Here is a 26,964-nt window from a genome sequence, read left to right on the forward strand (position 1 = left end):
ACCTAGATTCTCTCTCTCAGAACAGCAAACTTCCCCGTGCACAGGAAATCTTTGTCCCTTGGTGCCTTAGCCCTGGGACCAAGGATCAGTCTCTCCCACTCTCTTCTCTACACTTTAGGCCTCTCCCACCACCTCCACTGTCTCCTTCTGGACATTCTAGGATTTGACTCAATTCTCAGGTGGGATCCCACGTGTTCACTCTCTTTGGATCCCTTATTGCAACCAATATTCCCATAAACCCCTCCACACACTCCCTCAAATTGCCTTCTTGTAAAGTCTTGGCACTTGTGGGGCTTGTCCTGAAGGGATGGTAAAAAGGCAAAGACCCCACAAGGCTTGGAAGGCAGATCTTTGAATCTTCCTAAGGGAGGATTGTACAGGGTCTTTTCCAAACAACAGGAGGAATCAGGTTTCACTCTTGTGGCCCTAATTGGTGAATTATGCCTCAAAATTAGATTTTAATCTGTGAGGCTGAGACGGCCCCTGTGAGGCTGAGATGGCCCCTGTGAGGCTGAGATTTTTTTTCTCTTGTTGATTATACACTTTTTTACTGGCAGATCAGATAAACAAGTATATAAAAGAAATATTTAAACTATTCTTTTGGCAGAGGATAAACTGTGCAGATTAAATGTCTCAATTTAACCTTAAGTAATGGTTTGGAATCATACAAATTCTTAAGAAGAAAAATAAAGACTATCTAAACAGATTCTCTTAGTTTATAACAACACTTCCAGAATAACTCTCAGAAAAAAAAAATTCAAAAATACTCTACTTTAAAAATGTCAATACCATATGGCTTGATGAAATAACTTCTAAAATTATATATTTTTATTTTAAAAGGATCCCAAGTTTTAAATAAACTGCTAGCAGTAACAATTTCTCCACTTAAAAGTGCATATTTGAGGGTGCGACATACTTTTTTGAATAAATAATTTTTACAAATTTTTAACACATAAAAAAAAAAAATCACAAAATATTTTTAAGGGGGAAAAGTTTTCACCAAAACTCATCTTTATATAGATTGCAATAGGTGACACTTTTCCTTTTTCTTCTTTTTATAGCATCAGAATTCTCAATGAGGTGCTTTGGCAGTTTTAAGATATATCATAGTCTCCACCAAGAGCACACCCTTAGTCCTTAGTCCAAGGTTAATCTCAACCTTGAGGAGCTCTCCTTGGCCCCTTTAGTGACATAAGACCACTCAGTCCTATGTTCAGGTGTTAAAGAATTCGCAGTTCATGAGTTCTGCAAAATAGTCTTGCCTACATCTTAGCATGTTTCTACTTCACATCCTCACTTATATATTTGATATTGAGCCATGGTTTGTTTCCTTTGAATGGTTTTGGCTTTCTGTTGATACTTTATAGAAGATAGTGATTTGAAACTATAAATGCACTATAAATCAATAAGTCCTGATCACTTACCCCCAAAAAATTCTCTTTCATCAAAATGTTTTTGCTAAGTCATCCTTACCTCTGAATTTTCAAAGAGAAACACAATGTAGATCTTGCTGGAGTAGCTTCTTTTCTGAAATTTCTGACTTAGTTTGGTTCCAAATTCCAAGCACGGTGAGTTCCAGGGCAAATATAGACTCTTGTAGCTCAGACAGTGAGCACTTGGCTCAGACTAAAGTAACTATTCAGATCCCAATGTGTTAACACAGGTCACAGTGCCTTTCAATCCATGTCCCTCCCTCCTCAGCAAAATGTTGATGCCTATAATGTAAAGTCAGTCCCTCTTTGCTTTCTCAATTTAATTTGAAATGCAAGTTAATGAATGTGTCAAAATATGCTGACTACTACTGTGGGATATAGAAAAACTCCAGTAGGAACTGGCTTTAAGATTTCCTATGAGTCTGTTAAAAAATGTCCTAATGATCTGACCAGAAAGTGAAGTAGGGGCACTGGTCTCAGGTGGGATTTCTGGGACCAGAGTTAAGGTTCTAGGTGGGCAGGAGTTGATTTCAGCAGCAGCACCTAGATCCAAGGATGCGATGAAAGGCAAAAACTGGAAGAAAACTGAAATAAAAGAAGGGACAGAGCACAAGCCAAGGCATCAGTCAAAAGGGCCAGAAGAAAGGAAGAAAGTTTAGATTCAGGGTGAGGTCAAAAATGGTCAGAATCAGGTTCAAATAAGAGAGTTCAGAGTGGAGGGTCAACAGAGATCCCCTGAGCCACTGGAAAGCATCCTGGGTAACTGTTCATGCCTTGCCTTTCACTGCTTCTCTTGGTATTGAGAACTGACCAAGACAGTTTGTTTGTGCACTGCTATTAGATTCTTTTTGGTATATTCTGCAGCTGCCAAAAGTTAAGAAGAAGAAAAAGGCTAACTATACCCCCACAGCCTTGCTATTGAATCCCAGCTGATTTCAGATGGAATTCTGCCAGAGTCACTTATTAGGCAAACATTTATGAGCAAGCAAGCATAAAAGCAGTCCACCTAACCATGGTTTGCAGAATGCTGTCTAAAATATGGTAGTCTACTCATACAGGTTGAATACCACCGATTCACCAATGAGGATCTATTTCTAGCACCATGTATGCCAATTACAAGACATTTATTTCACCAAATGAAAACACATTAGTTGACACTGCGTTGATTTATTTATGAGAGCTTTTACAACTTGTTTTCTAAACCACAGTAGGATTGTGTGACATGGCTTATCATTTATGTCCTGTTTACTTATCTTTACAGAGATGCCATCCCTCACAGTTGAATTGTGCACACCCCTCCCCCCCAAAGAATTCTAAAGTTCAAACACTTCCACCTCCACCTGTGAATGTGATCTTATTCGGAAACAGGGTCTTTGCAGATGTTATCAAGTTGAGGCCATATTTGATTAGGGTAGGTCCTAAATCAGCCGTGGGCAAACTACGGCCCCCCGGCCGGATCCGGCCCATTTGAAATGAATAAAACTAAAAAAAAAAAACAAAAAAAAGACCATACCCTTTTATGTAATGATATTTACTTTGAATTTATATTAGTTCACACAAACACTCCATCCATGCTTTTGTTCCGGCCCTCCGGTCCAGTTTAAGAACCCATTGTGGCCCTCGAGTCAAAAAGTTTGCCCACCCCTGTAAATCCAATGACAGGTAGCCTTATAAAGACAGACTCAGTTTCCACTTCTGCTCCCTCTCTCCAGCAGTCCTGTTACCGCCTCCAAGCTGGCCTCGAGCATAAAAAAAAAAAAGAAAAAGACAAACTCTATCTTATTTTGTTGTATTTATTTCATAGTTTTCCCATTATCTGAAGTTATTATTCTCTTACAGTTCTGGAGAAGCAGCAGTTCTTAGCATGGAGGTGGGGAGGCAGAAATAGAGATTAAAGGTCCCCCCCCCTCCGCCCCCCCGCCACCCCCAGGAAGCAAAGCCACCAGGTGAGAGAAAAAACAGTCTGGGTGATGGTAGGGTGAAATTAGAAGAAAGTATGTAGTAAGGAGGTCATGACCCTGGAGTAATTAGATCTAATCTAATGAAACATATAGAGAATTTGCATCACAATGTTCATGCATAAGGTCAAGGCAACAGAACTGGGTTAAAGGTGTTTCCCAGCTGAGGACATGTTCCTTGTGAAATGAGCAGTAATAATGTCTGGTGTCCTTCATTTGAGGAAGAGGATTGGATATTAGTTAAAAGCGAAAGGAAAGGGCCTAGATATTAGGGTACCTAGAGAACCAGGTCTGGGCACCTGGGTAATGGACAATGACATCATCAGCATGGAAACAGCATCTCTAAGCTTGTAAAGTGGAGGATGAAGAATAGGGATTGTAGATCTAACCTGACTATAGATCAGATTATCTAGATTTAAGAAGAGCTCTCATTTATCTTCCTATTACTGTCCCTTAAACTTCAGCAAAGTTTTGTTTCAGTTTTCTCTGGCAGGTGCTTTTTAAACTTTATTTTATTTTATTTTTTAAATCAACTCTGATTCCCAAGTTTGGCTCAGTGGTTGAGCGTTGACCCATGAAACAAGAGCTTAGCAGTTCATTCTCAGTCAGGGCACATGCCCGGATTGGAGGCTCAGTCCCTGCTGGAAGCCGGTCCATCCTTGCTGCTTGACACAGTCGCTGCAGGAAAGAAACATCTGCACAGCATATGTTTCAAGGGACCTGGCATATATAGCATATTGTTCTTAATATGTTTGCTCTCCTTAGTGCCATGTGTTTTAACCAAGGTCACCTCTCTGAGAAAGGTTGTTTCCTCAGGTGGGGATTTTTCCCTGAGGTTAGGGAGGGGATACAACCCCTTAATTAAGTGCCAGGCGGGTAGTTAAGCTACATAATCTTTACTCCCTGGAATGGAGATAAGAAACACCCTAACCTTTGTAATAGAAATTGACAGAATTAAAATCGGCTGGTATAAATACGGATGTAACAAGACAATAAACGTCAGATCCTAACCAGAACCTAGCCAGAGAACATGGCAAAAGGTCCTGGACAGAACCTGGCTACAGAACTTCACTGGAGAACCTAGACAGAACATGGCAGGAGAACCTGGATAGAACCTGGCCGGAGAACCTTGCTACAGAACCTGGCTACTGAACCTGGCTGGAGAATCTGGAGAACCCTGGCTGGAGAACCTAGCAAGAGAACATGGCTACAGAACATGGCAGGAGACCCTGACAAGAGAACCCGACTATGATGATCAACTGAACTCAGCCTCCGTGTCATTCCTTCTTCGCCGACTCTGTCCACACCTTTGGGGACCCTCTTTGCACTTTGTGTGGCCTACTATTCTTCCATGCCATGTGGTATAGGAGGTGATGCAGTAACAAAGGCACAACAGTAATGCAAAAGCGACTATTACATAAGGGTGTAATTTGCTATTACATAAGGGTGTCTTTCCGTTGGGTAATTCGAAAGGTCCTGACATTAGGCCCTTCCTGCTGATGCTCAGGAAGACAAGAGAGATGCTGTAGATGAGCATGTGACACATGGGATCAGATAACAGGCACCAAGAACTTCAGAAGCAGTTCAAGGAGACAGAAGATCCCAGAAACTGTTAAAGGGGAAGAGGAATCCTCTGATACAACAACACACACATAATAGGCAGTGAAGAAGCTGTCTAATAGGATTTAGCCCACAAAGGGTCTTTAATGTTCATCTTGGCCCTGTGTGAGCCTGTAAGCATAATATGGACATCAGCTGTTGTGTCCTTCCAGGCTGGAAGCTGAGGAATGCAAAACACACACACACACACACACACACACACACACACACACACACCAATGACAAAAAACAGAAGCTGCCTGGTAAGTTTGTTTTCTTTCCAGAGATTTCCTATCCTATCTAGCAGCAAAAGTGGCAAAGCTCTGAAATGGCCATGGGGACCCAAATCAGCTCTACCAATGCTGGCCCCAGCCTGATTTCTGGAGATCAAGTAAACAAAGGTTTTCTTTACCAGATAAAGTTTCTAGATTCCTATGCTAATAAGTAAATACTATTAGCACAGAAATCTGTGCTATTATATGAGGCAGTGAGGGCCTGGGGCGGGGGAGGGAGCAAGGGGGAAGGCTGGAGGGGATCAATGGGGGAAACAGGGAGATATGTGTAATACTTTCAACAATAAAGAATTATTTTTCAAAATTTGCTTAACACATTCTAAATAAAAAAGACATCCTTGCTCAGTTGGTATGGCTCAGTGGTTGAACATCAACCCATGCACCAGGAGGTCACCAGTTTGATTCCAGCTCAGGGCACATGCCCACTTTGCAGGCTTGATTCCCAGTGGGGGGCGTACAGGAGGCAACCGGTAGATGTTGGTAGATGTTTCTCTTTCACATCAATGTCTAAATAAATAAATAAATAAATAACATCCTAGTAACAACAGGAAAACATTAATTGCCACTATTTTTAAATTTTGGAGAGTTATTTTAAAAATGCAATTGAAATAATGATGAAAGTTAAGATAAAATGCTCTCTCCTCTGAGTGGCCTGTGAAGCAGCAGCAGTTGCTTTAACTGAGAAAGGGTAAGAAACGCCGATTCTCACACCCCAACGCAGGTACATATTTGTTCGTACCAGCAGATTGCAGTTTTTGGAACAATGTGAGTAATATGTTAAGATAATGTTTATTTTCTGTACAATACAGGTTGTTTGTAACTATTTCAAAATTGTTCTCCTGCCGTAACCGGTTTGGCTCACTGGATAGAGCGTCGGCCTTTGGACTGAAAGGTCCCAGATTCTATTCTGGTCAAGGGAATGTCCCTTGGTTGCGGGCACATCCCCAGTAGGGGGTGTGCAGGAGGCAGCTGATCGATGTTTCTCTCTCATTGATGTTTCTAACTCTCTATCCCTCTTCCTTCCTCTCTGTAAAGAAATCAATAAAAAAAATGTATTTAAAAAAATTGTTCTCCTAAAAATTTTACGTAATTTAGAATTTCAAGATGAATATTTACTTTTAGTTTGGGATTATTTATATGTTGGGAAAATTAGCAAAGGCAAGCCACTTCTAATATTCAGCTCTTCAATTTGAAGGGAAATTAAAATGCTGCTTTTTTCCCCTTATTTGGGAGTGAAACAAAAAACCATGAAGGTCTTGAAAACTAATGCTAAACTAAACTTATCCAGTGTCTCAAGGATAAGAGGGTGGGATGGAGGGTGAACCAAATGTTGAGCTCAGGTAGCCAATAAAAGGATTCTGGATAGAAAGGCATTAGGTTTACTCTGTGTGACAGCAGGGCTCATTCAAGCACAGCAAATGCCTCATGATCACTGGCCTAACCTCTCACTATATATACCATCGCCCACAGGAAGATGTAGCTGTGTAAAAGACAAGACTGAGAATGGGCAGTCCTCAACTTATGACGGTTCAACTTACAATTTTTCAACTTTACAAAGATGTGAAAGCGATACGCATTCAGTGGAAACCGTACTTTGAATTTTGATCTTTCCCTGTGCTAGTGATGTGAGGGAGAACACTCTTAGCGACGCTGGGCAGGGGCAGCGAGCCACAGCCCCCAGTCAGGCATGCAATCAGAAGGATGAACATTTGATACTCCACACTGTGCTGAGTTGCCAGTGTTTCTTGGATATTGTGTTTTGTGTTTCCACATCCCATCATGCCTACAAAGTGCCCATCTCTGTCTCCTGCTTCTGATGAGAAGAAGAGGAAGGCAAGGGCTCTTGAGATGAAACTCAAGATATTTCCCAACTGTAGGGAATCTGGGACCTTAAATGTTCTGAGCACATTTAAGGTAGGTTAGGCTAAGCTATGATGTTGGTAGGCTAGGAGTGTTAAATACATTTGCAACTTATGATATTTTCAACTTATTGAGATGTAACCCTATCATAAGTTGAGGAGCATCTACAAATTCACTCAAAGTTCCAAATGAATCATTGCCAGATGCCCATGCCTGATAGAACTCTAAACAGTTTATCCAAGGGGTGGTCTTGTGGTTCTATAGTATTAGGAACTATGTTTTTCCATGTAGGTCCTTTGGAGCAGAAGAAGAACTAAAACAAGGAGAACACCAGGATTGGCCAAGATAGAAAAAGATGATGGATTTAATGGATTTGAGCTCTAACTAAAGGTAACGTCAATGGAAAGCCCATGTCCTTGCTGCAGGAAGGAGCCTGAGCCAAGGAGAAGTTGCGGGAGAGATCTACAGACTCCTGGAGCATGTGGCTTTTATCTACAGTCCATCTCACAACCATCTCATAAGCACCTGAAGGCGATCAGATGCCCTAGGCCAGTGGTCGGCAAACTCATTAGTCAACAGAGCCAAATATCAACAGTACAACGATTGAAATTTCTTTTGAGAGCCAAATTTTTAAACTTAAACTATATAGGTAGGTACATTGTTATTAACTTAATTAGGGTACTCCTAAGGCTTAGGAAGAGCCACACTCAAGAGGCCAAAGAGCTGCATGTGGCTCGCAAGCCACAGTTTGCCAACCATGGGATAGAAAGGCCTAGGGCCTAGGCCTTCTAAAGGTCCATGTGACCATTTCACATAGGCATTTCATCATGTGTTTGCCTTATACTCTTGTGAAATTCAGTCAAAATCACCTACGGATGCCAAGTCAAGACTGCAGCCCATAAAACTCACATATGAGCGCCAATGGTCAGTTGCGACCTCTACCCTGCTCTGTTATTAGTACATCATCTTCAGTCTGCATACCGGTACTAGTAAACTTCACATGTTCCTCCACAGCATCCAAACACTGACAAATACACAGATTCATCAGATACTGAGATGCCCCTAATAACCCACATGTTAGGACAATGCATCCAATGGGACTTGGCTTTATTATGAAATACGAAGCTGTCTTTGGCCATTGGGGAACTTTCTTTTTCACTATGAAACCTCCGCCTTTCTCCTTCCAAGAGGGGCCTCCCTAAGGCCACCAGAGAGGGAAACAGAGGAAGAGAGAGAGAGGCATTACAAACCCCGAAGAAGTAGTTGTTTTGCTCAGTGCACAAGACCATCCCTTCTTTAAAGCAAAACTCCCTTGAAAGAATTGAAACTTCTGAGTTTGGTTTTCCAAGCAAGAAAGTTAAAGGTCAAACTGGGGATTTCTTGGCCAAGAAAGTTAAAGGTCAAACTGGGGGGGTTTTGGCCAAGTTTGACCTGTAAAATAACGTCACTGGAATGAATTCCTCCACTCACACATCTAATTGTGAGTGGAGGAATTTATTAAATCTTCTATGAGAATCTGAGCCCCTAACAGTTATCTTAGAACCATCGCCGCCATACCTGTGGAAACTGGCTATAGTAGCACTCTCTGTACCAGAATAGATTACAGCCAGGGCTGCCTCTTTGCATCATTGTTTTCTGAGTCAAACATTGGGGCCGGTAAGTCCAATTGGCAGAGCCTGGGCAGGTAGCTGGCCAAGTGGGCAGGTAAGAAAACATTGCTGAGTATTACTTTTCTTCTCTGCTGGCTCAGCCCCAATTTTGTTCTGGTGTCTACACTCCATGCAATCTCATGATTCAGAATAGGTAGATACCGCCACCTCAGGAGATGCATGTAGGCTTTTCTGGAATTCTATTCCCTTGCCAGCGATTGGTTTAGCAAGGGACATGAGATCCAATTTTAATCAATGAGATGTGAGGCTAAGTCTGTTATCAGGGGGAACTTCTGAGAAATTTTCTTATTGTTCTTAAAAGAGACACAAGTCAAAGAAAGTAGGTCCTTTCCTTTACATTCTTTTTCTGCCTCTACGTATTGGTATGATAGGATGTAATGCTTTTGCAGCATTATTGTGACCAAGAGGCAAAGTAACTGACATTCCAAGGATGACAAAGCAGAAAAGCAGAAAGGATCTGGCAGCCCAGAAATATTATTAAACCACCCTTATAACAACTGTGCCTTTCAAGATAACATATTTCATTTTGTTTAAGCTGACTAATTGTGTTAAAGTAATTTTCAGCTAAACACATTATATCTGATACAGGAGGATTCATCATCAGTTTGCAGACAAAAACTACGGCTTTACTGGGTTAAATAACTTACTAAAATTACATAAAATTTTGTTTTAATACAAAGGAAGTTCATTCCTCTAATAGTGATGTATACGTGCCTTATTTATTAAATCTTCTATGAGAATCTGAGCCCCTAACAGTTATCTCCTTTGTTAAAACCTGATAGCAGGCAGCACCTGCACTGTTATGCCTAATATTCAGTTATTCACTGGGTCACATTATTCTCTAATTGATTTTCAAATGTTTATCTTTGTGCCCAACTACAAAATAAACTCTTTGAAAGCAGGTTCATAGCTTCTCTGGCCAAGCAAGGCATTGGGGTCCACAATAAATGCTTAATACGGACAAGGAAAATTAATTGACACATTACCAAGTTTGGATTGTACTGACACATTAATAATTGAATTTTCTGAAGATAATATAACTAATTTAAAATTCTCTGAAGAGTCATTTTTTTCCTTTTTAGATAGGCTGTCATAAATTCATGCTCTGTTGATAATTAATAATAAAATTATAATAACATCAGCAATAGTAGAAACTGCTATTTATTTAGTGCCTATGGGCCAAATTTATGTGTATAAACACACATATGTCTAGATAGACACAAATATGTTTATACACACATATATATGTGTGTGTGTATATATATATATACCTATATATTATTTTTAATCCTCATAACAGTCTTATGAGGTAAATATTAACATCTCCATTTTATAGGAAACATTTTCTGAGAGAGCAGCCCCGTCATGAAAACCAAATAAAGTGGACAAGTTCAAATGTAAAAACATCTTCCTTTGGGTCCAAGGCCATACCTTTTCTAGTCTACCATATTGTTTCCATTTTTGCTGCTAGGAGGGAGAGCTTTGACAATGACACTCCTTACTCCCAAACCAGCCCCGGGTGAGATTCTAATAGGATCAGCTGATGAGAAGACTATTACATACAGAAAGGTAGGCTGTCCACATGTCTACATGGTGCTTCATAGCATTTCATTTACTAGTAAGTAAGTGATTAAAAATATTTCAGCTCTTTATAACTTTATACCACAGAATAAAGTGAACTTTTCCTCACCCAGAGCCTTTCCTAGACACCAAAACAGTCAGTTCTAATTTTAGGTAAACAAAAGAAGCAAGGCCCTAAATGTCTTGTATACTAAACAGAGCTTTGCAGTCTTATGTGTTTTATCAATGACCCTCAGTATGTGTATGTTGGGGGAATACACTGGGGGAGGGGACATACCAGACTAGGAGTGGGGTGCTTAGCATCGTCTTTCCCCCATTAAGTAGTCTAACTTAATGAGTGTTTTAAGGGCCTATGCCAATATTTGGGGCCAAAAAATCATTTTCAGCCTCAAAATATAAAAAGAAAACTGCAATATGGAGATTTATAATTGTCTAATTAAACATTCATATAATATAACTGGTGGCAATTCCATTCATTACCAATTTTAGGGTTCACAAAAGTTTTGTTATTGAAAACAATAGGTCTGATTTATTCACTGCACAGGAATTCCTAAACATATGCTATTTTTATAGCTATCTATAGATAGAGAGATCAGAACCAATCATAAAATAAATGAGTTACTTGTAGACATACAATTTCAAAAGCAACATCCTTTCAACAAGTGGTTTCAACAACAAAAAAAACATATTTTAGCCTAACCGGTTTGGTTCAGTGGATAGAGCATCTGCCTGTGGACTGAAGGGCCCTGGGTTTGAATCTGGTCAGGGGCATGTACCTTAGTTGCGGGCACATCCCCAGTGGGGAGTGTGCAGGATGTGGCTGATCAATGTTTCTCTCTCATCGATGTTTCTAACTCTCTATCCCTCTCCCTTCCTCTCTGTAAAAAATCAATAAAATATATTTAAAAAACAACAACAACCATATTTTATGTAGAACAGTGGTTCCCAATGTGGGGCACATGCTCCACAGGGGCTCAATTTTATTTTCAAGGGGGGCAATTTGAGAATGAGCTATTAACAGTGAATTTTTTGCATTTCATATGGTTCTAGGGGCATCATATGCAGTATATAAATATATATTGTGACATATTTATGCATTTCAGTTCCCTATTCTATGTTTTGAAACTTTATTTTCTATTTTTTTCATATCACTTCATATTGTTATTATTTTTAACAATTTCTTAGTGATGTCTTCTTCAGTACTTCAACTGTCCTTTCGTTCTTTTATTTTTCTCTTTCATGGATGCCATGTTCTTTGGAAGCTTGTTTAGACCAAGTTAATGGCCTTTTAGGCTTCCTCCATGTGAATAAGAGTTCACTTTTTGAATAACAAGAATTACATATCACGGGGGGTGGAGGGGGGGACGGGCAGCAGGATTTTAGAGATGCTTAGGTGGGGCATGGCGAAGAAAAGGTTGGGAACCATTAATGTAGAATGTAAGTGCTTTGGACACATGATCTAACATGGGTGGGCCCCATTGGCAGTAGGCTGGCTTTGTAGGCATGCAGTCTGAGCATGGGCACAGGCCCATGTTTACAAGGCCCTGAGACTGGTTTAATGCTCTGCTGTCATCATTGTGGAAGTCTTAATCATTTTTGAACAATGAGCCCCACATTTTTTATTTTGTACTTGGCCCTACAAATTATGTAGCTGGTTCTGTCTAGAGCTTAATATGATTTTAAAACAGACCTGGGTGGAGCTATGCCTCATTCTAAAACAATGAAGCTGTTGCTTTCCTTTGCTTTGGCTTGCTTTTAGGTCAGATGTTTAATTCATTTGAAAAATGTACGAGATTTTTGTACTTCATACGGGGTAGCATAAATTTTAAAACCTGGGGTAGCATTATACCACATGAAAAGACAAAATTCTGGCCTAGCTGGTGTGGCTCAGTGGTTGAGAGTCGACCTATGAACCAGGAGGTCATGGTTCAATTCCTGGTCAGGGCACATGCCGGGATTGTAGGCTTTATCACAAGTAGAGGGCGGGCAGTCAATCAACGATTCTCTCTCATAATTGATTTTTCTATCTTTCTCTCTCCTTCCCTCTCTCTTCCTCTCTGAAATCAATAAAAATAAAAAGCCAAAATTTGAAAAGTTGACATATGTGGAACCATTTTAAAACAAAGCCAGAGCAACTATTCTAGAAGTGACTTGCATGTCTTGAGCCTTTCCAATATTTGAGCTGGGCAAAATAGCCTACGGACTGGGCCAAACCAACATTGTCTTGCAAACAACTGTTTGCAAAGCGAATAGGAAAGCAGACATCCTGACCACAAGGACTGATGATTATAGACTCTCTTTTGGAATGTAGAATCAGTAACCATCCATGTACAGCTAAAAACAAAAACAAAAAAACCTCAGCTTGTTAGCACCAATAGAAATTTCTTTCTCCTATTCATGTAATTATTTCCCTTCCTTTTCTCATAAAACCCTTTGCCTTCACCCTTTAATCAGAACACTATTTGAGTTTCTGCCTGAATCTGTAATCCCTAAATTGCAATTCTTTTTGTTTCCAAGTAAATGCTTGTTGCCTCTCCTTTTGGCTTTTTAGTTTTAAGTTGAACAACTCCCATTAACTAAAGATTGGCCAACGTCAGAAGGCATTACAAGCAGTGCCAAGTATTATGAAAAACAAAGAGCACTTCAAAATTAAATTTAGACTAAGAATTTTGAAATGTATTGGATACCAAATTGCATCTAGGATAGGAACCAAGACTGAACAAACATTACCTCCACAAATTACATTTTAAGTGACTGCAGGACGTTTTCATCCAGGTCAGATAAAGTTTTAAAATGGTTGTATCCATAATCCATCAAAGTTCTGTCTAGACAAATGACTGCATTTTTGATTGGGGAAACCAGGGGAGGAAAAACCTCAAGGCCATATCCTGCTGATATCCTAGGAGACTCAATGGGAGGATAAGGTCCTGAGTGTCTGGGGTGAGCAAACACCAACGCTGGACCCTCCCCTTTCCTCCCACGCCCTGAGGAGTCAAGGGCCGGGGGAGGACATTGCCAATTGTGGACATAAAAGGAAAGCTCAATCTAGGGACTGGTGAGCGTGCACACGCACCCTGGAAGTCTCCAGTGCTCTCTCGTCAGGATGAAGGGAAGGAGAGCCTTTGGGAATTTATTTAACGTTATTCTTTAAATAAAATGTATTTTAATTTGCTGACCAAATTTTTTCCTCTAAAAATAATTTCTGCTCATTGTGGAAAATTTAGAAAATAAAGAAAAAGTAGAAGAAATCGGTCATAATTCCACTTCTTTAAGAAAAATCATTGCATCATTAATACTGGGATATATTTCCTCTGGTCTGTTTTTCACAATATTGTTAATTTATACATGGATTGTACACATATAATTTTGTTTCCTTTTTCCTCTTAAATGTCACAGCACAAGCAATCGGGATTTTTAAAAAGTGAAAAATAAGATGGCCATCATAAGTCCAAGTGCATCAATTCAGAGAAAGAAATTGTCATGTCAGATGAATAACAAAAGCAAGACCCATAATTGTTTACAAGAGACAAAACTAAACCATAAGGACTCATAAAATTGAAAGAAAAAACCTGTATTCACATACTACAGTAATGCTACCTAAAAGAAAGCAATAGCCATAGTCATATCGTACAAAATATATTTTATCCCTAAAATAAGATCTGAATAAAAGTGGAAATACTACATGTCAAATATTGTTGGATGTACATAAACTGTACTTATCAGGAGTTATCTGGATCTGGTTATCTATTTTGCAACAAAATAAATATTCCTTTTTTTTTGTATGCTTGGCATGTGTTTCCACCTCACCCCACCTTATCTGCCTCAGCCCCCTCCATACACACACATTTTTAAAAATATATGTTTTTATTGATTTCGGAGAGGGAGAGAGAAATAGAAATATCAATGATGAGAGATAATCACTGATCAGCTGCCTTCTGCAGGCCCCCTACTGGTGATCGAGCCCACAACCTGGGCATGTGTTCTTGCCAGGAATCGAACTGGGACCCCTCAGTCTGCAGGCCAACACTCTATCCACTGAGCCAAACTGGCTAAGGCAAGAAAGAATTATTGATTGGCTGCCTCCTGCATGCTCCCCACAGGGCATCAAGCCTGTATCCTGGGCATGTCCCCTGACCAGGAATCAAACCATGACCTCCAGGTTCAAAGGTCTGTTATGCCCAGATTTCAAGATCCCCACAGACCAATAGGGAGCCAGCCATGTCCGATGCAAAAGCATAAGAGTCTTTATTCGAGCTAGCTCGGCTCCCCCACCTTGCCGACACATCAGCAGGAAGCAGAGAGAGAGAGAACTCTGTGTGGAGAGGGGTTTTATAGGGGGTTGGAGTAAGGGGAGGAGAAAGGGCTGTGGCCTTGCCGATTGGCCAGGTGCAAGTCAGTGTCTTGTTCCTGGGTGTGGCTAGCAGAGGCTTAGACTTCCGGGAAGAAGCTCCTTGCCAAGCACATGGCCAAGGTAAGATGGAGGGCGTAGCACTTACCCTGGGGCAAGATGGAGGGCCTAGCCCTTACCCTGGGTCAAGATGGAGGGCCTAGCCCTCGCCCTTTCAGGTCAACGCTCAAGCACTGAGCCACACCAGCAGGGCCACACACACATTTTTCAGAAAGGCATGATCAACATAATTGTACACTTGCGGGGGAGGGGGGAGGAGGTCACTCAGCCCGGCCTGTGCTCTCTCACAGTCCAGGAGCACTCTGGAGATGTCTGACTGCCGCAGAGGCAGGAAAGGCTCCCACCACTGCGGCTGCACTTGCCAGCCGTGAGCCCTGTGGGAGTGCACTGACCACCAGGGAGCAGCTCCTGCATTGAGGATCTGCCCCCTGGTGCTCAGTGTGTGTCATAGCAACCAGTTGTTTCACTGTTTGGTTGATTTGCATATTAGTCTTTTATTATATAAGACTAGAGGCCCGGTGCACAAAAATTTGTGCACTCGGGGGGGAAGGGGGTGTCCCTCAGCCCGGCCTGTGCCCTCTCACAGTCTGGGACCCCTCAGGAGATAACGACCTGCTGGCTTAGGCCTGCTCCCAGGTGGCAGAGGGCAGGCCCAATCCCTAGGTGCAGCCCCTGGTCACGCTCAGGGTAGGGCCGATTGGGAGTTGGGGCACCGCCCCCTGTCACACTCAAGGCAGGGTTGATGGGGAGGTTGCGGTGCCACCCACTGTCACGCACAGAGCAGGGCCAATCAGGGGGTTGGGGCGCTGCCCCTGTCACGCACAGAGCAGGGCCCATCAGGGGGTTGGGGAGCTCCCCCCTGTCATGCACAGAGCAGGGCCCATTAGGAGGTTGGGGAGCTCCCCCCTGTCATGCACAGAGTAGGGCCGATAGGGGAGTTAGGGCACTGCCCCCTGTTACACACAGAGCAGGGCAGATCAGGGGGTTGGGGCGCCACCCCCTGTCACACACAGAGCCACAGGGCGATCAGGGGGTTTGGGCACTGCCCCCTGTCACGCTGATCCGGTGCCAGGAGGCCTCCCGGCTCCGCTGATCCCGGTGCTGGGAGGCATATTACCCTTTTACTATATAGGATAGAGGCCTGGGGGCCGGCTGGTGTGCCCTGAAGGGTGTCCTGGATCAGGGTGGGGGTCCCCACTGGGGTGCCTGGCCAGTCTGGGTGAGGGGCTGAGGGCTGCCTTCAGGCTGGCGATTGACCGAATCTCCCAACCGCTCCTTTTTTTCTTTTTTTTTATTCTGGGCCAGCTTTAGCTCTGGCTCTAGCTCTGAGGCCTCCACTGCTGGTTTGTTTGCCGTTCTATAATCGAAACAATGTATAACTTCAGCTCTGAGATCCCGGCTGGCTATATTTGTTACAAAGTTTCAAACTGTCGGCTGAGAGTTGGAGTCTGCAGTCCCCGCAGCAAGCAAGCCTCATGTTCGCTTCCAGCTGCCTGGCTGCCGGCCGCCATCTTGGCTGACAGTTAATTTGCATAAGGATACGCTGATTAGCCAATGGGAAGGGTAGCGGTCGTACGCTAATTACCATGTTTCTCTTTTATTAGTGTAGATTTGCATAGTTGCTATAAAATGGTTACAAAAAAGCGTGTTCCGAATTTTAAATTTAAAAAGATTATTTACTTTAGTCTTTCTGAGTTCATCAAAGGAAATTATTGAAGGAAAGTGAAATCACCTTGGTTCATAGGTCCATGCTCTCCAGAGGCAGCAACTGTTATGTGTTGTTCTTTGCATATACAGTATACTAGTACATGCTTGGATGATGTATGCAATTGTTTTTTGTGTTTTGTTTTTGTTTTTCACAAAGAGAACATATAAAAACTATTCTTCCTCTTGCTCTTTTCATTTTGTGATATATTTTGAACAACCTTCTATATCAGCACACAGTGCTTTACCTCATTCTTTTTGTTTCTCTGGTATTCCTCTGTACTAATAATGCCCCACATTTATTTAACCAGCCCTTCACTGATGAACACACATATTTTTTGCAGTCTTTGCTATTAAAACTAAAACCAGACAACCAATGGGTCAGGGCTGCCTTCACTAATTGAGCCAATTAAGCAGAGACAGGGTTAAATCCTATATGAGTGTTTATTCCAATAATGCACGCATTATGGGAGAGCAGCAGGTCATCCATGAAAATATGCTCTGGATTTCTCCTTCCCCTATCCCCCACAAGCCAGCCGGCTTAAATTGGGTAGTACAAATATTACATGGGAAAATGGGCAAAAAGAATAAGAATGGTTATGCAAAATGGGTATTGGATGCATTGGGGAAGTAGGCAATGGGGCCTGGGGCTGGACTCCATTGTTTGGGCTACAAAGTTGTTAATCTTTCCCTGATAATAGGCAGTTCTTGAATGAGAATGGACCGACCACATTCCAAGGTTGACTCCCAGGTCCAAAGTTGACTCCTAGTTCCTGGGAACTTACAACTCCCAGCCAGGTGGTTAGAATGTGCGAATGTGCTTTCTTTATTTAAAACAAAACAATCAAGGTTAACAGAGCATGATTAAGATTTCTTATAACTATACCTAGTCCCCAATATTATGTTTCTGCCCCTAACAAAACCAATTCTGTGATAACACCCGTCTTTAGCAGAGTCTACACATATGCATAACTATATCTTCAGATGTATCCCTGAAGTATATTGTTACATTAAAACACACGTCATATAAAATTTTGATATTTTTTTCAAAAAGTTTCACCAAGGCATATAAAGGTGCCCATTTCCATATCCTAGTGAACACTATACATTTTTGAACTTTAGCATTCTGTGAGGTGAAAAATTGTACTTCACTGTTGTTTTAATTTACATTCCCCTAATTGTGAGCAAGGTGGAGCATCTTTTCTCTACTTAATAAGCAATTTGCATACCCCCCCACCCCCACCCATGAACAGCCTTCTGGATCTTTTGTTCAATTTTCAATTTTTTTTACTGACTTTTATAATATCATTTTTAAAAATGTATTTTCATTTATTTCAGAGAAGAAGGGAGTGGGAGAGAGATAGAAACATCAATGATGAGAGAAAATCATTGATCAGCTGCTTCCTGCACACCCCCTACTGGGATTGAGCCCACAGCCTGGGCATGTGCCCTGACCAGGAATCAAACTGTGACCTCCTGGTTCTGAGCCACTCCAGGCTGGCCCATTTACTCTTAAGTGTCCTTGGTTACAAAAGATAGAATTTTGTGATTTTCTAGATGACTATAAATTGCTCCATCATTTAACCAGTTGTCTCAGTTTTCCTGTTCTGCTTGTCCTGGCTTCCTAGCCTGTATTTTTTTTCTTTTCTTTTCTTTTCTATTTTATTTTATTTATTATTTATTTTTTATTGATTTCAGAGAGGAAGGGAGAGGGACAGGGAGAGGGAGAGAGAGATAGAAACATCAATGATGAGAGAGAATCATTGATCAGATGCCTCCTACATGCCCCCTACTTGGATTGAGTCTGCAACCCAGCATGACCGGGAATCTACCAGTGACCTCTTGGTTCATAGATAAATGCTCAACCACTGAGCCACACTGTCCAGGCTAGCCTGTCTTATGCTTAGTTCAAGATAGCAAATAAGCCTCAACTGTCCACACCTTGCCCTTGGGCCCCATATTCTTATGGAACCCCTGTATGTACATATATAATTAAATTTTGTTATTCTCTCTTGCTAATCAGTCTTTTTTTTTTTAAATATATTTTATTGATTTCTTACAGAGAGGAAGGGAGAGAGATAGTCAGAAACATCGATGAGAGAGAAACATTGATCAGCCGCCTCCCACACCCCCTTCCACTGGGAATGTGCCTGCAACCAAGGTACATGCCCCTGACTGGAACCGAACCTGGGACCCCTCAGTCCTCAGGCCGACGCTCTATCCACTGAGCCAAACCAGTCAGAGCTAATCAGTCTTTTTTTTAAATGGAATTTACTGGGGTTACATTGGTTAGTAAAATTATATCGGTTTAAGGTATACAATTGATTTGGGATTTTTGGACTGGAACACCCAGTGTTCCCCTAGGCAGAATGGCTTGTCCTGGGTTCTTTGTCCATGGATGGAAGATGGTATAGTAAAGGTGGAAATTTATTGAAGAACTAGTACAAACTCCCACATGGGGAGGGGGAAAGAGTCCTACTGAGTCCCTTTTCCCTATGGTTTATAAAGGGTACAAATCTTTGTGCCTTGATATCCCCTCTGATTGGTCACTGTTCCCTTCTGATTTGGTCGCTGTAGCAACTCCTGAGTCCAAAGGTCAAATCTCACTTGGGACATGTAGGCCCTCCTCCCTCATTGTTCTCCTATTCCCTCTGGGCTTTCTTCATCCTCCTTTATTTTGTAAACTAGTGGCCCAGTGCACAAAATTCATGCACATTAAAAGGGAATTAATTAGAGAAAATATTTTAATATTCCTATTTGCTCTTTCTCTATAATAGAAGTGTTAGAGATGAAAGAAAATTAGTAAAATGTATATGAAAATCTCTCTCCTGTCAGAGTCTGGGGTGCACTGCAGGACCTAGAGTCAAGTCCCTGCCCACCTGCACACACTTCAAAATCGCAGGAGACCCAGACCCAGCTGGCCCCACCCCCGTCAAGCCCTTCTGGGCAGGGGGTGCAGCCTCAGGTCCCCCAGCCTGGCACCAAGGTGGAGGATGTGGCCTGAGGTCCCCCATCAAGCCCCAAGTGGGAGGCGTAGCCTGAGGTTCCCCAACCCAGCATCAGGGCCGGGGGGCGCAGCCTGAAGTCCCCTGCCCAGGCCAGGCACCATGCAGCCTCAGGTCCCTGCTGTTCAGTTGTTATGTGACGGCATCCAACTAATTTGCATATCACCCTATTATTAGATATACACCTTTTGCTACTCCCAGTTCCCTTGTCTTGTGGAAATGTAACTGCTGCCTCTCCCAACTTCCCTGTCTTATGGAAATGTAACCTTTTGCAGCTCTGCAACCTGTGCTTTTTCTATGGACCCCCCTAATTTTAAAAATTCCCTAAAACTTCACCTGCCTATTTTACCCCTAAAAATTCCTATTTCACAATTTTCTAACATATCATCTGTATATTGTATTCTGTGTTCACTTCCCCAAGTCATGTCTCTTTCTATTAGGGGCAGAAATAAAACAGTAGAGACTAGCTATAGTTATAAGAAATATTAATCCTGCTCTGTTAACTGTGATTGTTTTGTTCTGATTAAAGAAAGCACAGTCTAACCTGACTGGGAGTTGTATGTCCTGGGACCTGAGTTAACCTTGGACTGAGTTAGCCTTGGAATGCAGTCAGTTCTAATTCAAGAACTGCCTCTATCATCATGCAAAGATTGTTGCCAAAACAATGGAGTCCCAGAGGCGCCTCCACTGGGCCTCCATTGTCTGTAATCTGTAACCATTACACCCATTCTTATTCATTTTGCCTACTTCCCCATGTAATCTTTGTCCTTCTACCCATTATAAGTAGCTGACTTTTGTGGATGACCTGCTGCTCTCCCATACTGCAGGCATTATTGGAATAAGTGCTCATGTATGGTTCAACCCTGTCTCTACTTACTTGGCCCAAGTAGTGACAGGCAGTCGGAACCTATTGGTTGTGTGGATGAAAGGGGCCATATGCTAACCTGACTAGTTTAGGGAAGGCCTGCATGGCGGTTGTGCAAACTTAAAGACCTAAAAAACCACAAAAGATGGTCTGAAAATTAAATATTTAACTACAAACAGGTTATAGTGGGTAGTCATATCCTAGGCCAGTATTTTCCCTGACAAAGATCAACTTAGATCTTTACTGAGCCCATTTGTGTTTTTGCCTCTAAGATAACATGATCTGTGAAATGTCTGGGTAACTTGTAACTTCCCTTTTTTTCCGGACCCCTCAGGGCATCACAAATGGCACCAGGACATTCCCTCATTGTTGTTGTTATCAAGTTAATCTTCAACTGTTAATTTTGTTAAACTATCCTGTATCCGTCTGTGTAAAAGAAGCATATGTCCATCATTTTACTTTTTATCCTATCCCAGAGGTTCCCCCCCCCTTGCTTTCTCCCCGCCTCTCTAATATATCACCAATGGATTTCATGTAACCCACCTACGCCCCTTTCCTTTGATTGCAATGTATAAATACAGATGTAACCCACCATTCTCCAGAGCATTACCTCGATTCGTTGAGGTTCTACAGTTTGGCTCAAATAAACTCACAAACATTTTTTACAGGTTTCAATGGTTTTTTTATGTTAACAGTTGTCTGGATTCATTTCCATCATTATTTATCTCCTTTACCCTCTCCTGCCTCCCACACTCCTATTCCCTCTGTTAATGTCTGTCTATGAGGAGTTCTTTTTATGTTTTGCTTCACCTTTTCTTAAGTGGGAATTTTTATTTTAATTTTTTATTGCTTTCAGAGAGGACAGGAAAGGGAGAGATAGAAACATCAGTAAAAAATTATGAAAAAATGTATTCATTCTTTTTTTTTTTTTTTTTATAATAATTTTTATTTCTTAAAGTATTACAAAGAGTGTTACATATGTCTCCTTTTTCCCCCCCATGACATTCCCTCGGCCCCTACCCCCCCGCCCCCCCCCGTCCCGTGTCTTGTGTCCATTGGTTAATCTTATATGCATGCATATAGGTCCTTCAGTTGGTCTCTTAATCCCCCCCCAACCCTCCCCAGGCTCCCCATTGTAGTTTAACATTCTGTTCAATGTTGCTCTGCTTCTGTATCTACACCTGTTCATCAGTCCATACTGGTCCCCTTTATTTGTCCCAGCCTCACTGGAGCAGTCTCAACCTCACCAGGGCCGTCTGAGCCTCACCAGGGCCGTTTCAACCTCACCGGGGTCGTCCCTACCTCACGGGGGCCGTTTCAACCTGACCGGGGTTGTCCCTACCACGCCGGGGCCGTTTCGACCTGACTGGGGTCGTCCCTACCTCACGGGGGCCGTTTCAACCTCACCGGGGTTGTCCCTACCACACCAGGGCTGTTACAACCTGACTGGAGTTGTCCCTACCACACCGGGGCCGTTTCAACCTGACCGGGGTCGTCCCTACCTCACGGGGGCCGTTTCAACCTGACTGGGGTTGTCCCTACCACGCCGGGGCCGTTTCGACCTGACTGGGGTCGTCCCTACCTCACGGGGGCCGTTTCAACCTCACCGGGGTCGTCCCTACCACACCGGGGCCGTTTCGACCTGACTGGGGTCGTCCCTACCTCACGGGGGCCGTTTCAACCTCACCGGGGTCGTCCCTACCACGCCGGGGCCGTTTCGACCTGACTGGGGTCGTCCCTACCTCACGGGGGCTGTTTCAACCTCACCGGGGTTGTCCCTACCACACCGGGGCCGTTTCAACCTGACCGGGGTTGTCCCTACCACGCCGGGGCCGTTTCGACCTGACTGGGGTCGTCCCTACCTCACGGGGGCTGTTTCAACCTCACCGGGGTCGTCCCTACCACACCGGGGCCGTTTCGACCTGACTGGGGTCGTCCCTACCTCACGGGGGCCGTTTCATCCTGACCGGGGTTGTCCCTACCACGCCGGGGCCGTTTCGACCTGACTGGGGTCGTCCCTACCTCACGGGGGCCGTTTCAACCTCACCGGGGTTGTCCCTACCACACCGGGGCTGTTTCAACCTGACCGGAGTTGTCCCTACCACACCGGGGCCATTTCAACCTGACTGGGGTTGTCCCTACCTCACGGGGGCCGTTTCAACCTGACTGGGGTTGTCCCTACCACGCCGGGGCCGTTTCGACCTGACTGGGGTCGTCCCTACCTCACGGGGGCTGTTTCAACCTCACCGGGGTCGTCCCTACCACACCGGGGCCGTTTCGACCTGACTGGGGTCGTCCCTACCTCACGGGGGCCGTTTCAACCTCACCGGGGTTGTCCCTACCACGCCGGGGCCGTTTCGACCTGACTGGGGTCGTCCCTACCTCACGGGGGCTGTTTCAACCTCACCGGGGTCGTCCCTACCACACCGGGGCCGTTTCGACCTGACTGGGGTCGTCCCTACCTCACGGGGGCTGTTTCAACCTCACCGGGGTCGTCCCTACCACACCGGGGCCGTTTCGACCTGACTGGGGTCGTCCCTACCTCACGGGGGCTGTTTCAACCTCACCGGGGTCGTCCCTACCACACCGGGGCCGTTTCGACCTGACTGGGGTCGTCCCTACCTCACGGGGGCTGTTTCAACCTCACCGGGGTTGTCCCTACCACACCGGGGCTGTTTCAACCTGACCGGGGTTGTCCCTACCACGCCGGGGCCGTTTCGACCTGACTGGGGTCGTCCCTACCTCACGGGGGCTGTTTCAACCTCACCGGGGTCGTCCCTACCTCACGGGGGCCGTTTCAACCTGACTGGGGTTGTCCCTACCACGCCGGGGCCGTTTCGACCTGACTGGGGTCGTCCCTACCTCACGGGGGCTGTTTCAACCTCACCGGGGTTGTCCCTACCACACCGGGGCTGTTTCAACCTGACCGGGGTTGTCCCTACCACGCCGGGGCCGTTTCGACCTGACTGGGGTCGTCCCTACCTCACGGGGGCTGTTTCAACCTCACCGGGGTCGTCCCTACCTCACGGGGGCCGTTTCAACCTGACTGGGGTTGTCCCTACCACACCGGGGCCGTTTCGACCTGACTGGGGTCGTCCCTACCTCACGGGGGCTGTTTCAACCTCACCGGGGTCGTCCCTACCACACCGGGGCCGTTTCGACCTGACTGGGGTCGTCCCTACCTCACGGGGGCTGTTTCAACCTCACCGGGGTCGTCCCTACCACACCGGGGCCGTTTCGACCTGACTGGGGTCGTCCCTACCTCACGGGGGCTGTTTCAACCTCACCGGGGTCGTCCCTACCACACCGGGGCCGTTTCGACCTGACTGGGGTCGTCCCTACCTCACGGGGGCTGTTTCAACCTCACCGGGGTTGTCCCTACCACACCGGGGCCGTTTCAACCTGACCGGGGTTGTCCCTACCACGCCGGGGCCGTTCCGACCTGACTGGGGTCGTCCCTACCTCACGGGGGCTGTTTCAACCTCACCGGGGTCGTCCCTACCACACCGGGGCCGTTTCGACCTGACTGGGGTCGTCCCTACCTCACGGGGGCTGTTTCAACCTCACCGGGGTTGTCCCTACCACACCGGGGCCGTTTCAACCTCACCGGGGTTGTCCCTACCACGCCGGGGCCGTTTCGACCTGACTGGGGTCGTCCCTACCTCACGGGGGCCGTTTCAACCTGACTGGGGTCGTCCCTACCTCACGGGGGCTGTTTCAACCTCACCGGGGTCGTCCCTACCACACCGGGGCCGTTTCGACCTGACTGGGGTCGTCCCTACCTCACGGGGGCTGTTTCAACCTCACCGGGGTTGTCCCTACCACACCGGGGCCGTTTCAACCTCACCGGGGTTGTCCCTACCACGCCGGGGCCGTTTCGACCTGACTGGGGTCGTCCCTACCTCACGGGGGCTGTTTCAACCTCACCGGGGTCGTCCCTACCTCACGGGGGCCGTTTCAACCTGACTGGGGTTGTCCCTACCACGCCGGGGCCGTTTCGACCTGACTGGGGTCGTCCCTACCTCACGGGGGCCGTTTCAACCTCACCGGGGTTGTCCCTACCACACCGGGGCTGTTTCGACCTGACTGGGGTCGTCCCTACCTCACGGGGGCTGTTTCAACCTCACCGGGGCCATCCCAGCCTTACCGGGGAAACAGGAAGTTTGGCCTTCTGTCCCCTGCCGGCGGCTCCCCACTAGACAAAATCTCCAGGCGTTCCTGGTGGTTGCACATCCAGCGCTCCTGCCCTCCACCAAGTGCACAGACTGCTTGTCTGCTGTCCCGCAGCGCCCCACCAGAGACTGGGACCAGTGGGCATGTTTGTGCGCTTGCTGGTACAGCAGTTCCACAGTGCCGGCCGAGTCAAGCCCAGCCCTGGCCGGCCCCGGACCCGACTCTGCCCCCCGATTGCGTCCCTCCCAGATGCAAGGAGCTGAAATCTGCAGCCTGCTGGGATGGGCTCTGTACTTGGTGCTTCAGCACATCCTACTCAGTCTCTATGCGCTTCTTTCTATGCGAGGAGTTGAAATCTGCAGTTTGTTGGGTTGGGCTCTGTACTTGGTGTCACATCCTACTCAGTCTCAATGTTCTTTCTCTCCTTCCAGTTGTAGAGCTTCCACTGGGCCAAGTTTCCCATGGTTCTGTATGATAGGTGTTTGTCTGATATTTGGTAGTTTCGATGTTGTTGTGTGAGGTAGCACGCACAGGTCTCTTCCTTATGCCGCCATCCTGGTTCTCCTGGGTCTGCTTCTTGAGTGTGTCTCTCATGGCTGCGAGCAGTTGAAGTCTGCAATTTGTTGGGATAGGCTGCAAAAGCGCAGGTGGGTCTTTTTGTGCACCTGGCACAGCTTGGATGGGGATGTAAATTGATTAGGGCTGAGTCTCAGGGAGTCGCCATGGCGGAGCAAATAGCACTGGCTGAGTCTCCGCGGCCCCTTGACTCTCTGCCAGGGCTTTGTGTCCCCCAGTGCCGGTGAGCAGCTGTGCAACAGAGTCTCCCTCGCTTTCTGATGGCTGCAAGGCCGTGCTGCCTCTCCCCGTAGGGTCTGGTGCTTCATGATCCCGCCTGAACCAGCTCAGTGGATTTGAAAGTTTGCAGAAGAAGGCGCTTCTACTTGTGGGTCTGGCACACCCCAGATGGGAATGTAAATTGCGTAGGGCGGGGTCACAGGGAGTCGCCGGGGCGGAGACTCAGCGGCCCCTTGCCTATCCAGGACACCAGGGCTTTGCGTCCCCCAGTGCCGGCGAGCAGCCGAGCGCCAGAGCCTCCCTCGCTTCCTGACCGCTGGAAGGCCGTGCCGTCTCTCGCCTTGGAGCCTGGGGCCTCAGAGACCCGCCCGAACCAGCTCAGTGGATTTGAGAGTTTGTAAAAGCACAGTCATTCCCTCTTGTGCCTCTGGCACAGCCCTGAGGGTAGGGCGGGGTCACAGGGAGTCACCAGCGTGGAGGAAATAGCGATGGCGGCGTCTCCGCGCCCCTCGCCTCTCCGGGACACCAGGACTTCTTGTCCCTCGGTGCCGGCGAGCAGCCGCGTATCAGAGCTTCCCTCGCTCTCCGACCACTGCAAGGCCGTGGCCGCCTCTCCCTGTGGGATCTGGGGCCTCAGAGACCCGCCCCGAGCAAGCCCAGAGGATTCGAGGGTTCGTAAAAAACCGAGAATCCATTTGCAGCCCGCGTGGCGTGTGACTGCGTACCTCTGGTTTTGGTGCCTCCGTAGCTCCCACTCAGTCTCACTGCGCTTCTTTCTTTTCCTCCCGTTGTAGATCTCCCACTGGGCCAACTTCCCCATGGTTCTGAGTGGCGGTTGTTTACTTCATAGTTGATAGTTTCAATGATGCTGTGAGAGAGCAGCACACACAGGTCCGCTCCCTACGCCGCCATCTTGGTTCTCTATTCATTCTTTAATAGTTTGAATTGCTGCCTCTTTAATACACGAAATTCCTTCATGCATTGTCCAAAATAGTAGCTTATTTTATTTCATTACTCTGTTGGTGTCAAACTAATTATTTTAGCCTAGGTTTTTGCATTTCTTCTCTGAGGTGTCAACTCCATTTTGTTTTTAATTGCTTATTCCTTAAGCCCTTAAATTTCTTCCTAGAATTTTTGTTTCAGGCAGGCCATATTTGAGTTAATGTATTATTTCTGGAGGCAGCATGGGCCAGCATGGAAAAGCTACTCTTTAGGTAAATGGGTGGGCTCCATTGTCCTGGGAGAGAGACTATTTACCTGGGAATTATCTCCATTGTGAAGGGAAGAGTTACGTGACCAGTGTCTCTTATTACATAAATATATGGCAAGTCCTGTAACATGATTTATCTCACAGTAACCTTGATTGCTTAGTTAAGAATCACATACGTTATTACGTACAGTGACTAATCTACATTTCAGGTAGTAAAATTTAACTAGAATTTTTCTCTTTTGAGTGGTTTCAAATCTCTGCTGTGGAGTGGGGATAAAAAGGAGCCAAATGCTAACCTGACAAGCTTGAGGAAGGCCTGCAATCTGAGAGACACAAAGGATGGTCTGAAATTAAACTTTTTAAATTAAAAAGCAGTCTATGGCAGGTAGTCTTGTCCTAGGCCGGTATCT

Source organism: Myotis yumanensis, unplaced genomic scaffold (assembly GCF_028538775.1).
Source record: "Myotis yumanensis isolate MYYU_CA2020_CCGP unplaced genomic scaffold, mMyoYum1.0.hap1 SCAF_3, whole genome shotgun sequence".
NCBI classification, from domain to species: domain Eukaryota; kingdom Metazoa; phylum Chordata; class Mammalia; order Chiroptera; family Vespertilionidae; genus Myotis; species Myotis yumanensis.